Here is a 14,744-nt window from a genome sequence, read left to right as displayed (position 1 = left end):
GATGGGAGCACGACGTGATCTCCCTCCAATCGTATATGGATTCGTATCTTTCACTAGTCCGTGGGTAGGGGCAGTGCCGGCACTGTAGCCCTGCGTGCATTTGCCAGACCCGGCAACCGCACCTGATGGACAGACTGGTTCCCACATCATTACTTCCTGTCCGGGGCAAAAGTGGAGTGTGGAGTTTGAAAGGTGGAATGGAGGAAACGGCAAAAAGGACGTGCCCGGCTCAGCCTTGCGTGGGGCGCCGCTCACGAGCCCATGGCAGGGCCCCCCACCGTTCATTGGACACGTGCCCCGTCTCGCATATGACTGTTTTACTTTTTTCTTCTCGTTCTTCGTTGCTTGGCTTCCTACTCTCTGGCCCATTCAAGCTCTTTGACCCAAGTATGGTAGATGCTGGCTTGAGTTACTCGGGTTGCATGAGTCGTGAGGCTCTTGGTGATGTATTGCGGAGACAGGAACCCGGTCCTCTATAGACTGGCACACTACTACATCAGCGTGTTGTTCCGCGACTACAGTAACTACTTGATGCTCAAATTCAAGTCGTCATGAGCTTCGGTATTTGTACACCTGATCTGCCATAGCCTTGTACAGCCCGGTATTGCTAATCTCCGAGCAAGTGTGAATGTTGTGCCACAAGGCTGCCAGCTACTGTAAGGGGATCGCCTTTGTTGAAGTTCTGGGGTCAGGTGATCACCCTCTAGGTCTTCGTCAGGTGACCGCCCGTCAGATGAATCCCCTACGCTCTCGTTAGGTGACCGTCTGCCAGACGGTTCGGAACCGACCTCCCTACCTCTATATACAGACTCTTAGACCTCCCTACCTCTGTATACAGACTCTTAGACCTCCTTAACTCTATGAATAGACTCTTGGACCCCTATTATTCGTGCGTCGGTTTGAAGCCTCTCTGGTTTCTACGTACTACCGCTACTTAGACCTTGCCAAGGTTACGAAGATAGATAAAGTAAACGCGTGAGTACTAGACCTTAGGAAATCGGTACGAGTTATAGCGCCGCGGAATTTAGATATAGCTAAGGAGTATACTAGAGGACTTCTGCGTACGAAGGTATATATATAAGGCTATAAATTAGAAGCTATAATTAATTAGGGATTATTAGTTAATCTTATTTCCTTAGAAACTACTCGAATACTAGACCTTAGTATTTAAAAAGATCTAAAGCTTTATATAGTACCTATTAATAGCCGAATACATCTATTTTATAGAGTAACAGAGGATCTATCTATCTCGATCGGTAATATTACTATATATTCTTACTATATAATTATAAAAGACTATATAGCTAAACTTCTCCTTAGATAAATCTAGCTACGCGATATAATAGTCTCTATTATAGAGAAAGCTAATAGATCTATTAAGATAGCTATCTTTTTAGAAGATTAAATATAAAAACTAATATTTAAGGCCTGCTCTCTAAGTAAGAAGACCTTAGTCTAGGAGTATTAGCTATAGCCTAAAGATTTTATAGATTCTATAGATATAGAGATAAATTTTTTAGGATATTAGGAAGTATAATTAGCGATATTTCTAGAGTTAAAATACCGAAATTTCCCTATAACTTACTACATATTTTAACTATATCTTTAAAATATCTACTAAAATTACTAAAAATATTTAAAAATAATAAACTTATAAAAATATCTTAAATTATTAAAGAGTATTATTTTAGTTATTATTATAAAATTCCTTATCGGTAATCTTAAGATATTCCGAAGGATTATCTATTAAGATCCAGAGGGTAGATAGGATATAGTTCTTCTAAGTATGGCTACAGACGTGACTATATATATATAGAGGACTAAGGGTCCTTATATAACCGAACAGAGCCGTACGGTAAGGTTATAGCTTATCTAGTTCTAGTTATCGCGAAAAGGAAGGGTTAGGATACCTAAGGTAGCTATAGGCCTATAACTCCTAGGTAGTATAGCTACGATAACCTACGTATAGAAGAAGGAAGGTGAAGTAACTATATCCTATATAACGAAGAAAACTAAGACGAAGGGGAAAAAGGAAAGGAAGAAATAAGGAAGATAAAGTACTACCTTAAATACCTATCGTAGACGGGGCTATAGTAAGACGGTAGAATCCTTATAGAAAGTCCTAGATAGAAGATTCCTCTATAGAAGTAAACCGAAAGGTAAATAATCCTTAGGCTCTAGCGTATATATACGCGTAAGGCTTCTATTAATAACGCGTAGATAAATATCTAATCTTATAAATATAAATATCGATTATATAATCTCCTCCTTAACTCCCTAAGTCTATATCTATTAACTAGCTAACTAATCTACTAGTTAATACTAACTCGCTAGTCGGCTAACTAACTAGTTAGTAAACTTACTAGTTTACGGTAACTAACTAGTTAACTTATCTAACTAACTCTATACTCTAAGTCTATTTACGAACTAGTTAACCGACTAGCTAGTTAACTAGTAACTTATTACCTATACGTTATATTATCCCCTATTTAGACTCGCGACTATCCTTAGGCGTAGTAATATTATAGTATATTATTATCTAGGTATACTAGTAGCTTCTTATTAAGAGCCTCGTACTTTAACTAATAGTTAAGATTTACCGGAGATCTAGGGCGGGATAGATAGGTTTTATAATATTCCCGGAGTTTCGAAGCTATAGTCCGGAAATTACTAGTATTATACTATATTATATTATTCTCGAATTCTATCTACTTTACTCGATACTAAAGCTTCGACCGGTTAATTTACAAAGTAAGGATTATCTCTATATTATACTCCGGCTCTAGTATAACCTATATCGCCGGTTTAGGGATAGGCTATCCTAGAAGTAGATCTATACTTATTGTACGGCGTAACTTCTCCGGGTTAAAGATATTATATCGTAATAATCCTTCTAGTAGTTATAGTCGAAAAGCGTATCCTACCTTCTCGATAATCCGGAAAGGCCCCTCTATTTTCGGATAGAGTTTACCTAATAGCCCTTCTACGATCTACTAATTATTCTTTATTATAATTATAATAAGATCCCTAATATCGAAGTTTAGCTCCCTATAATATCGATTCGTCTAGGTATACTAATATTCCTATACTTTAGCTATATTATCCCGTACGAACTTATAAACTTAGCGAATTTTATCTATCTAGTCTCGAGCTATCTCCTAGTCTAGCCTATAGAGATCCTATCCGCTACTACTAAGTTACTAATTAACTATTATTCTTAGCTTATATCCGTATTCGGTATAATATAGTAAGATCCTAGTCGACTTATAAGGTAAAATCGCCTAAGTAAAGTCTATTATTAGTAGTAGGCTAGACTAGTTATCGGCGAACTTATCTACGAAGGCGCGTAGTTATTAAGATAATAACTAGATTATATTTTCCGACTATCTATCTATTTAAGGATAATACGGAGTAGATAACTTCTACTTAATCCCTATTAACTTATATAGGGTCTTCTAGAATAATATAATAAACTATAGTCCTCTATCCGATATAATTAAGTCCGGAAGTCCTATCTATCTATAATAGTATATTAACTATAACTTTACTAGATCCCTAGCTATAGTATCCTTAAATAAGGATACGTAAACTATCCGCTTTATTAATCTATAGACTATTATTAAGGTATTATTATATCTATATCGGTCTTTTAGTAGATATATAAAGTCTATAGAGATATATTACTAGGGTTTATCCGGTACTAGTAATAGGTTTAGGAGTCCTAGAGTCTTTATTCGCTAGGTTTTAGTATATTTATATATTATATAGTTATCCGAAAACCGAATAATATCCTAGTAGAGAGTCTCTTACTAAAAATAGCTTACTAGGAACTTCTAAAGCTTCTTAGCGCTTAGGTAGACTAAAGATAGTTAATTATAGGCTTCGGAGATTAACTAGATTTATAGCTACCTATATACTAGGACTACGAGCTTCTTATTACGGATTAGTACCTCTTCTCGTAAGTCGAATCTACTTAAGGAATTCTCCTATTCGGCTTCCTAACGCTATACTTCTAGCTCTAGGTTATCCCGGTTTACTAAGAGTAACTATTTAATTAAGTTACTACTAATATAGAGTCGGTTAATTTAAATAGTCTTATACTTATTTACGATCTAGGGGTCTAAGTAGGATTCCGGTAGTAATATCTAGCTCTCCGGTTTCCCTTATTATTTAACCTAGAAGTAGGATAATATATCCGTAAGAGTATTTTATTATCCTAGTCGGTAGCGGATAACGAAATAGTACTAGGAAAGTTTTAAACCCTAGTAAGCTTAACGAGCATTTAGAAGTTTTAATAATATAAAGTACTCTAACGCCCGGTAATCTATTAGGACCTCGAATCTTTCTTTACGTTATAGTCCTAATAGCTTAGTCCGCTAATTATCTATACTCTCTATAATCGCTAGTATCTCCCGGTTATAGATATCCTATTTCCGCTTTCTAGATAATATAGTCTTAGAGAAGAACCTAATAGGATACTATAATCTATCTAGCTTCTAGGATAATACTCCTACGATAATATCCTTCGAGGTATCTATTTCTAGTCTTGTCTCTCTCTCCGGATAGTAGTATACTAAGATAGGCGCCGAAGAAAGAGTAGTTTTTAGTTACTAGAAGATATTTATATAGTCCTTACTCTATATAAATATATAGTTCTTTTTTATAAGTTAGTAGAGTAGCTTTATAATATAACTATAGGCGGTAATAAAACGATAATAGAAGTTATAGAACCTAAGAAAGGACTAAACTCCTTTAACTATTATAGGAGTTTACTACTTATAAATAGCCTTAATCTTCTTAGGGTTAATCCTTACTCTATCTACTCCTATAATAAAACCTAAGAACTTAGTCTTAGTTTAGTCGAACTTATACTTATAGATTACTACCTAAAGTCCTATAGCTTATAATTATTAGATTATAGCCCGAATATATTTAATATACTTCTCGGGGTCCTCGCTAAAGATTAGGATATTATCTACGAATACGATAGTAACTATATCTAAGAGATCCCTAAGTATCTAGTTAATATACTATTAGAAGGAGATAGATCTACTAAATAATCTAAATAGTATAATCTTATACTTAAAGATCCTATATCGAGTTATAAATATCGTTAGATTCTCTAAGTCCGCCGCTATTCTAAGTTAATAGAATCCTTACTATATATTAAGTTTAGTAAAGCGTCTTATATAGGCTAACTAGTCTATTATCTTATTAATAAGTAGTAATAGGTAGATATCTTTTTCTATAACTATATTTAGTTATTAGTAGTCTATATAGAAGTATAGTCTACTATCTACCTTCTTCGCTATTAGGATTAGAGAAGTAAAGGGGTACCTCGACGGAATAATAAAGCTCTTTTATAAGTTCTTAAAAAGATACTTTCGAACTACTTTAAGCTTCTCCTAGTTTATCTTATAGAGGGGATAATAGCCTAGTCTCTACTCTCTATTAAGAAGGATCTTATAGTTAAATAGATCCCGATATAGTAGTAGAACGTCGGACTTATATTATAAGAAGAACTCCTATAGATTATAGTATATCTTAGGAATTTACTATTAAATAGACTTCTTCTCTATAACTACTTTATTCCTAGAAGCTAGTTCCGTAATTACTATATTAATCTTATTAAGAGTAGTAATAAATATTTTAGTATCCTTAGTCTATGTATAGTATTTAAACCCTACTCGACTAATAAAAGCTCGAGTAGGACTTAGAAATACGGTATTTAATTCTACGCGAGACGGTTAAGGAGCTAGGACTACCGGTTCTCTATCCCTAGCTATTATATAGCTAAATACCTTATAGGCTTATATATAATTACTTAAGAACTCTTTAGGAAGTCGATATTTAGTATTATATATAGTTAAAGTAACCCGAGATCTATCGATCCGTTCTTACTCGATTAGTTACTCTATTTCCTAGTTATAGGCTTCGGTATATATCTAATATTTCTAATTTATAATCCGCGGACGTGTTAATACCGATAGGAGGATCTCTAGAGTTAGTTTCCCGGCTATCTTATCTACTAGGATAACTTTAGTAGGCTACTAGATTTAGTAATTTATATAATCTAATAATACTTAATAATATATAAACTAGGCTTATCCGATAATTACGTAGTAATAACCTAAACTAGTAATAAGGAATAGTATCTAATAAAACTATTATCTATCGATCTAGAGAGTTAGAATAATTATATAGATAATAGCGTTTCTACCTTTCCTATTATATCCCTCTACCTTTACTAACTAGGGTAAAGGTATCTATAGAATATTCTAAATATCTCGGATAGTATAGACTAATCTTTTATTAATAGCTATATAGGGTATTACTCTAGTATCGAGTAAAGTAGTTATATAGATTAACTAACTATTAGATATAAGTATAATTAGAAAAGTAAATTATTCGTTATTTCCTAATACTATATATAAATCTAAAGATATAACTACTTTTATAATACTTATATCTAGAAGGAAGACTTATTCTAGGCTTAGGCTTTTCCTACCTTAGAGGGTTTAGAGATCTCTTCTATATAACTAGGGTTAGATACTAATATCTTAGCTACTAAAGTAGCGCGTTTCTTACTAGGATACTTAGAAGATATATATCTAGTCTATCTATATCTAAAGTATCGTTCTTTCTTTATATAGTAGATATAGGTCTTCCTATCTAGACTCTTAGTATTAGGTACTAGGATTACCTTTATCTTATAAGATATAGTACTAGATAATACTAAAGTTATAGTAATAGTTTTATTATTAGATTTCTTAGAGAAACGCGCCTTTGACGCTCTAAATAGGTCGGTACTTTTATTATTAGTAGTCTAGCTACGTCGCTAAGTAGAGATCTAGCTACTTAGATAAAGAGCGTTATACTTCTTTCTAATCTTATAGCTAAACTCGGTAAAGGATATAAGGGGCTTATTAATTAAGTTAATATCGATAATCTCCCGAAGTCGGGGAGTTAAGTAGTTCTAGAGGATATATTTCTTCTAGCGCTCGTCTATAATAAGTTCGCTAGCGTCGAAGAGATAAGAGAACTAAGATAGGAAGTCGCTAAATAACTAGCTATCCTATATCTCTAAGTTCTAGAAATCCTATTTAGAGTATATAGCTTTATTATAGTCGCTAAAGATAGATCTAAGATATTTAAAGAGGTTATTATAGTTCTAGTATCGCTCGGAGGCTATATCTATTATATATTAATTAATATTCTATTTAGCTATATCTCTATATTAAGAGTAAGTATAGTCTAAAGCTAAGAGATTAGTAAGGTCTAGTCCTATACTATATAGCTTATACTCTATCGCGATCTTCTAGTTTTCCTAAGTTATTTCCTTTCTATTAGTAAATAGGGATAGATCGGGGATCTTAAATTTATATATAGTATATATAGAATCGGAATAGCTTATTATAGTAGTATCTATAGTAGCTTTACGCTACTTATATTAGTTAGTAGAAGATATAGGATAGCTTATTTCGATTTAATCGACGGAGATATAGATCTACTAGAGGGTTATCTATAAAAGCTTAATAGTAGTAGCGTTAAGATCGGTACGTTTCTCGGACTTACGGAGGAGCTCGTTATTCGTTATCTTCTAGTTTATTAGTTTAACTATCTTAGTAGTAGCTATAGCGAGCTATCCGCGTTATTTCTCTACTTTATTATCGAGATAATATAAGTAGTCGACCGTCGCTCGCTATATATCCCGTATTAAGTTAAATATAAATCTAGGTTCGTCGTGTATTAAGTCGATAAAATTCTTACGGCTAAGTTTTCTATCGCGTAAATACTCGAGTAGATTATCTAGCTAAGGCGTAACCTAAATAAAATATATATCGTAGTCTTTATAAGGAAGATTATTAGATCTAGCTAAGGAGCTCTATCGATATATACTATACGACTCTCCCTAACCGGATTTTTTATTAATACCTAGATATACTATATTAATAGATACTACTATATTAATTATTTAAAGGGAAAAGAGAAAAATAAGAGAAGGTAATATATAAAGACTTAATAACTTATAGTAAGCGCTAGTCTATTATATAAAGGTAAAAAGAATATTAAAGGTCTTAGTTTTTATATAACTCCTAGGTAGTATAACTATAATAACCTATATATAGAAGAAGGAAGGTAAAGTAACTATATCCTATATAACGAAGAAAACTAAGATAAAGGAGAAAAAGGAAAGGAAGAAATAAGGAAGATAAAGTACTATCTTAAATACCTATCGTAGGTAGGACTATAGTAAGACGGCAGAATCCTTATAGAAAGTCCTAGATAGAAGGTTCCTCTATAGAAGTAAACCGAAAGATAAATAATCCTTAGGCTCTAGCGTATATATATACGTAAGGCTTCTATTAATAACGCGTAGGTAAATATCTAATCTTATAAACATAAATATTAATTATATAATCTCCTTCTTAACTCCCTAAGTCTATATCTATTAACTAGCTAACTAATCTACTAGTTAACACTAACTCGCTAGTCGGCTAACTAACTAGTTAGTGAACTCACTAGTTCACGGTAACTAACTAGTTAACTTATCTAACTAACTCTATACTCTAAGTCTATTCACGAACTAGTTAACCGACTAGCTAGTTAACTATTAACTTATTACCTATACGTTATAGTAGTATATTATATATTATATATTAGATTAATATATTTAGACTAGATATAGTAGGCTTTCTATATATTATCTACTAGAGCTCTAGATATATATATAATCTTAGTTAAGTCCTAAAGGATTAAGTTAGAGAGTTAGCTTATTTCTATAAAGAAGTATTCGTAGTTATATAGATACTCTCTAGCTCTATTATTCCTAATTATATTAGTATAATCCTTAATTTTCGGGACTATTTTAACTAGTTATTTTCGGATAGTAGTATCTATACTAGATTCTCGGGATATACTAGTACTATCTCGATCGGCTAGAGATAGATATATCTATAGTATCTATCCTAGAAGATATTAAGTAGTCGCGATTTAGTCGAAGGTAGCTTAATAGATAATCTTCTTCTAAGAAATAGAATTAAGAATACTTTAGTAAGAGCCTTAAAGGGATTTAGCTATATTAGCTAGTAAGATTATTAGAGTATTACTAGTTAATAGTAATACTAGTTATAGTATACTAGGTATTAGCTAGCGAGGGGGTTCCGGGAGTAATATAAAAGATTTAGAATATAGGATATAAGCCCTATATAGGTTTTCCTATATATTAAATTCTATCGGGAAAGGATTATATACTTTAGTATTCTATAAGTTAATAAGGATTATAGTTTATTTAAATAAGGAAGCTTTTATTTCTAATTAGATATCTCTCTTCTAGTTTTACTTCTAGTTACTTAACTACTAGTAGATTAGGTCTTTTCTAGAAGAATATCCTATATACTAATTATAGTAGAGTAGAGTTTTTTAGGATTTAAGTCCTCTCTTATACTATTATATAATTTTCGAGATTTTTAGTATAGTAAGAAGAGAATTACTTAATACTATAAGTAATTAGTAATTTAAGCTAGATCTTTAGGGATTATTTAGTCTCGAGAGCTTAGTAAGTATAGTTCTAAGTAAGCTCTTACTCTTAAGTAGTTAAGTATAGAGGCTTAGCTAATATAAGGATTTACTACTAGATAAGATCTAGAGGGTAGATAGGATATAGTTCTTATAAATATAGCTATAGGCGTAACTATATATATATAGAGGACTAAGGATCCTTATATAACTAACCGGAGCTATATAATAAGGTTATAGCTTATCTAGCTCTAGTTATCGCGAAAAAGAAGGGTTAGGATACCTAAGGTAGCTATAGGCCTATAATTATAGACTATTTTATAACTTATATAATACTAAACTAATTCGATCGAAAGTATAAACTACCCGGAATAGCTCCGAAGTAGTAAAATAGTTATATAAACTTTTAGCTTCCCTAAAATACTATATATACTAAAGATATTTATAAGTTATATAAATATAGTTCAGTACTAGAGAAATATACCCGATACTACCTATCTTAGTATAGCGACGACGATTATAAGAAGTAGGAGGTATAATATCTAAGAAAGTAGAAACTTAGAGTTAATATTAGATAATTACTAGGAGATAGGAATCTTATCTCTACTTATAGTAGAGACTATAATATCTCTAAGAGCTCCCTGAAATATCCTTCTTTCCTACTTATTTATACTTAATCCTATAATCACTAGTTCCTTGAAGTATACTAAATATAAAATTATAACTATATATATACTAATACTATAAGATACTATAAGAAGCCCTAATTAAGGTAAGTTCCTATAGTTATATATATACTAATTATAGTTTAGCTATATCTTATCTTTATTTAACCCTACTTATTATCCTACTATTACGATAGTCCTAACTTATATCCGATTCCGCGATAGTATCTTCTTTATTAGTATAGCGGACCCCGCTACCCTATCTATAGTTATAGCTCGGGTAACGTAAAGGAATATTATTATCCGATAGAGATATAAATATTACTATATATAGTATATAGTATATATATAAATAGCTAAAAACTATAACTCCTAGGTAGTATAGCTACGAGAACCTATATATAGAAGGAAGAAGGTAAAGTAACTATATCCTATATAATAAAGAAACTAAGATAAAGGGGAAAAAGGAAAGGAAGAAATAAGGAAGGTAAGATACTACTATAAATACTTATTATAGGACGGACTATAGTAAAGTAGTAGAATCCTTATAGAAAGTCCTAGATAGAAGGTTCTCCTATAGAAGTAGATAGAAAGGTAAATAATCCTTAGGCTCTAACTATTAATAATATATAGATATATATCTAATCTTATAAATATAAATATCGGTTATATAATCTCCTTCTCGATTCTCTAAGTCTATCTCTATTAACTAGCTAACCGATTTACTAGTTAATACTAACTTACTGGTCTATCGATTAACTAGTTAGTAAACTTACTAGTCTACTATAACTAACTAGTTAACTCCTCTACCTAGTTTTACTCTTTAAGTTCGTCCGCGAACTAGTTAGCTAATCTACTAGTTAACTATTAACTTTTACCTATATATTTTATTATCTCCTATTTAGACTTATAACTATTCTTAGGTATAGTAACGTTATAGCTTATTATTATCTATATATACTAGTAGCTTCTTATTAAGAGCTTTATACTCTAACTAATAGTCGAGATTTACTAGGGGTCTAGAGTAGGATAGATAGGCTATATAATATTCTCGAAGTTTCGATACTATAGTAAGATCTAGAGGATAGATAGGATATAGTTCTTCTAAGTATAGCTATAGACGTAACTATATATATATAGAGGACTAAGGGTCCTTACGTAACCGAACGGAGCCGTACGGTAAGGTTATAGCTTATCTAGCTCTAGTTATCGCGAAAAGGAAGGGTTAGGATACCTAAGGTAGCTATAGGCCTATAATTATATTCTCTCCTACTAGATTCAACTACGTCCTCGCGGTCGGGAATCTGTGACGCATAGGCAATAAGTCAATAGTCAACTGGCTAGTCGGTTAACCAGTTCGGGAACAGACTTAGAGTGTGGAGTTAGTTGGATGAGTCAACTGGTCAGTCACCGTGAACTAGTAAGTTCACTGACTAGTTGGTCAGCCGACTGGCGAGTTAGTATCAACTAGTAGGTTGGTTGGCTAGTTAATAGATATGGACTTGGGGAGTTGAGGAGGAGATCACATGATCGATGTTTGCGTTTATAAGATCAGATATTTACCTACGCGTTATTAATAGAAGCCTCACGCGTGTGTGTGCGCTAGAGCCTAAGGATTATTTACCTTTCGGTTTACTTCTGTGGAGGAACCTTCTATCTAGGACTTTCTATAAGGATTCTGCCGCCTCACTATAGCCCCGCCCACGATAGGTATTTAAGGTAGCACTTTACCTTCCTTATTTCTTCCTTTCCTTTTTCCCCTTCGTCTTGGTTTTCTTCGTTATATAGGACATAGTTACTTCACCTTCCTTCTTCCATACGTAGGTTCTCGTAGCTGTACTACCTAGGAGATACAGAATCTCTTATAAAGAAACGCGCTACGAAAATCCTTATACTTACGCTCCCCTATCGAAAGAGCTATATCTAAGTTAGAATTCCTATAATTCCTATAATTTCTAACCCGAATTCCCGCTAATTAGTACTATACTTATAAGAATAGTAGAACTTAGATAAAGGAAATTAATCGGCGAAGCCGACTATTATAAAAATTAGGCGATAGTATTAATCTATATAAAGAATAGACAGAATTAGGCCCTTATAGCTTTATAGGGCTTCCTAGCGTTTACTAAATCTAGTAATTTATATCTATATTAAAGGAATCTCTCTCGATATAGTAACTCCTAGGATAAGATAAGTCTCTTACTTAAATATTTATTCTTAACTTCTCTTTCTTCCTATAACTTATAATATACTTCTTCTTCTAGTACTCGAAATCTTCTTCTAGCTTTAATATAGGTAAGTCCTTTACTATTTATATCTATTCGATACCGATAATAATCTCTCTTTAGTATTCATATATACTTTAGTAACTTATAGTATATCTTCCGATAATATATCTACGCTAACTCGATCTCTTGAGTAGAGCTAGCTATAATCTAGTATTCTAGCTAGTAACGCTCTAAGTAGTATTATTCCTATCGACTCTAATATTCCTATATATCTATCTAATATCGAGAGGACTACTTATTATCTCTATAGTAGTAGTAATAGTAATAGGGATAATAGTAGTAATAGTAATAGTAATAGTAGCGATAATAGTAGTAATAGTAATAATAGTAATAATAGTAATAATAATAATAATAGCGACGGCGAGGGTAAGATAGCTAAGGATTCCGAAGGGGAAGTAGATAATAATAAGATTTCTCTATCTATAATATATAGGTCCTCTTTGCTCTCTTATAGTATTATATATCTACTAACTCTAGTATATAGATATAGGTCTTAACTTACGATTTAATCTCTTTTTACTTTCTTTTAAGAAGGATAATAATCTTACTATATACTAGCTTAAGTATATATATAATATCGACTAGGCCTATAGCCCGAAAGATTATAAGGATTAATTATATCTTTAATATATACTTATTTAATAAGTCGGTATTAAGGCGCTACCTAGTAAGTCTTACCTTTCTTATAGTAAGAAGAAGGATCTATTTAAGTCCTACTAGATCCTAATCTTTAATAGAAAGCCTTAGTTTAATAGGTCCTACGCGAATTATACTAATTATACTTAGGATAGAGGTAGAGCTAAGTACTTATTTCGTAGAAGAGATAAAACTCTTCCTACTTAGATTACTACGCTCCTAAAAAAGAAGAATCCGAACTACCTAGCTATCCGGGTAGCTAAGACTATAACTAAGCCTAAGTATAAGGGTATAGATAGCTAGTATTCGTGTATAGAAGAACCTTCTAAGTATATAAAGATAGCTAATAGCTCGAGTAAGATCTCGAAAAAGTCTATCTTATAGCCTTTTAAGAACGCTTAGTTTAGTTTATCTCTTAATAATAAGAAATCGCGTACTACCGATAGTAATTTCTTATATACTAAGAAAGCTTACGCTATCCTTAAGAATATTATTATCTATATATAAAGTAACTATAATATCCTTATATAGATACTTAAGACTAAGGATAAATTCGATAAGAATAATAATAATAATAGTAGTAAGAAGGCGAATAAGAGTAAGAAGGATCTATTAGAGAAATTCTTATAAAGATACTAATATATATATATATATTTCTTTATAGTTACTAGGACTATTTTATAGGAATTATAATAGCTATAGGACCTTTAAATAGGGTCTTTTCTTAAGCGTTAGTATTCCTAGACTTACTTTCGTAGACCGGATAGCTTTATATATTACTATTCTCTTATTATATATCTTTACTATCTATTTCTAGATCTATACTTTCTAATCCGGAGGACTATAGCTTCTTCTAATCTCGAATAGATTTATATACTTTCTTCTATACCTATTTAAGTCTCTTTCGATAGTAGTTAAGTATAGTATAGATAATATATTACCTCTTATAGGCTCTTATTACTACGCTTATTTCCTCCTCTACTAGTTCCTAATAAGCGATATCCTCGCGGAACTTATCCTATTCCTTATATATAAATAAGGATAGTTCTAAGTAAGATAGGAGGTTCTCGTCCTCTATAAGAATATATAGGATCTCCTTAGGCCGCTATAGACGTAGGTCTTTCGTATATAAGATACTCTATACTACCTAGGATACCTATAGCTATTTAGGATCCTAGACTTTTATCTCGATAAGCCGAGATCTATTAATTAAGTAGTAGAGTATATAACCGCTCGGCTCCGCTAGTATATATATACTAAGTAGATACCGGCTAAGTACCTCGAACGGGCTAAACTACTTACTTTTATACTTCTTTAGCGATTTATTATATACTAAGACCTAGATTCCTTCCTTAAAGCCTATCTTTATAATCTTACTATTATAGATCCGGTTAGTCTTAATTACTTATACGAGAAGGAGCTTATTAGCTTTCGTTCTTACGTCGCCTAGATCCTATAGCTCGCCGAGATAGTCTCTATCTATTAAGATACTCCGCGTAGGATTATTACCTAGTAATCGTAGATATATACTATATACTAAGAAGAATAGGCTAAGACTAGTAACTATATATTCTTATATCCTTATAGCTAATACTACTTATACTAGATATAAGTCCTTAGCTTTTATAGGCTTATC

Source organism: Penicillium diatomitis, assembly GCF_028827545.1.
Source record: "Penicillium diatomitis strain IBT 30728 chromosome Unknown utg000002l_segment0_segment0, whole genome shotgun sequence".
In the NCBI taxonomy this organism is placed as follows: domain Eukaryota; kingdom Fungi; phylum Ascomycota; class Eurotiomycetes; order Eurotiales; family Aspergillaceae; genus Penicillium; species Penicillium diatomitis.
This window is presented reverse-complemented; position numbering follows the sequence as displayed.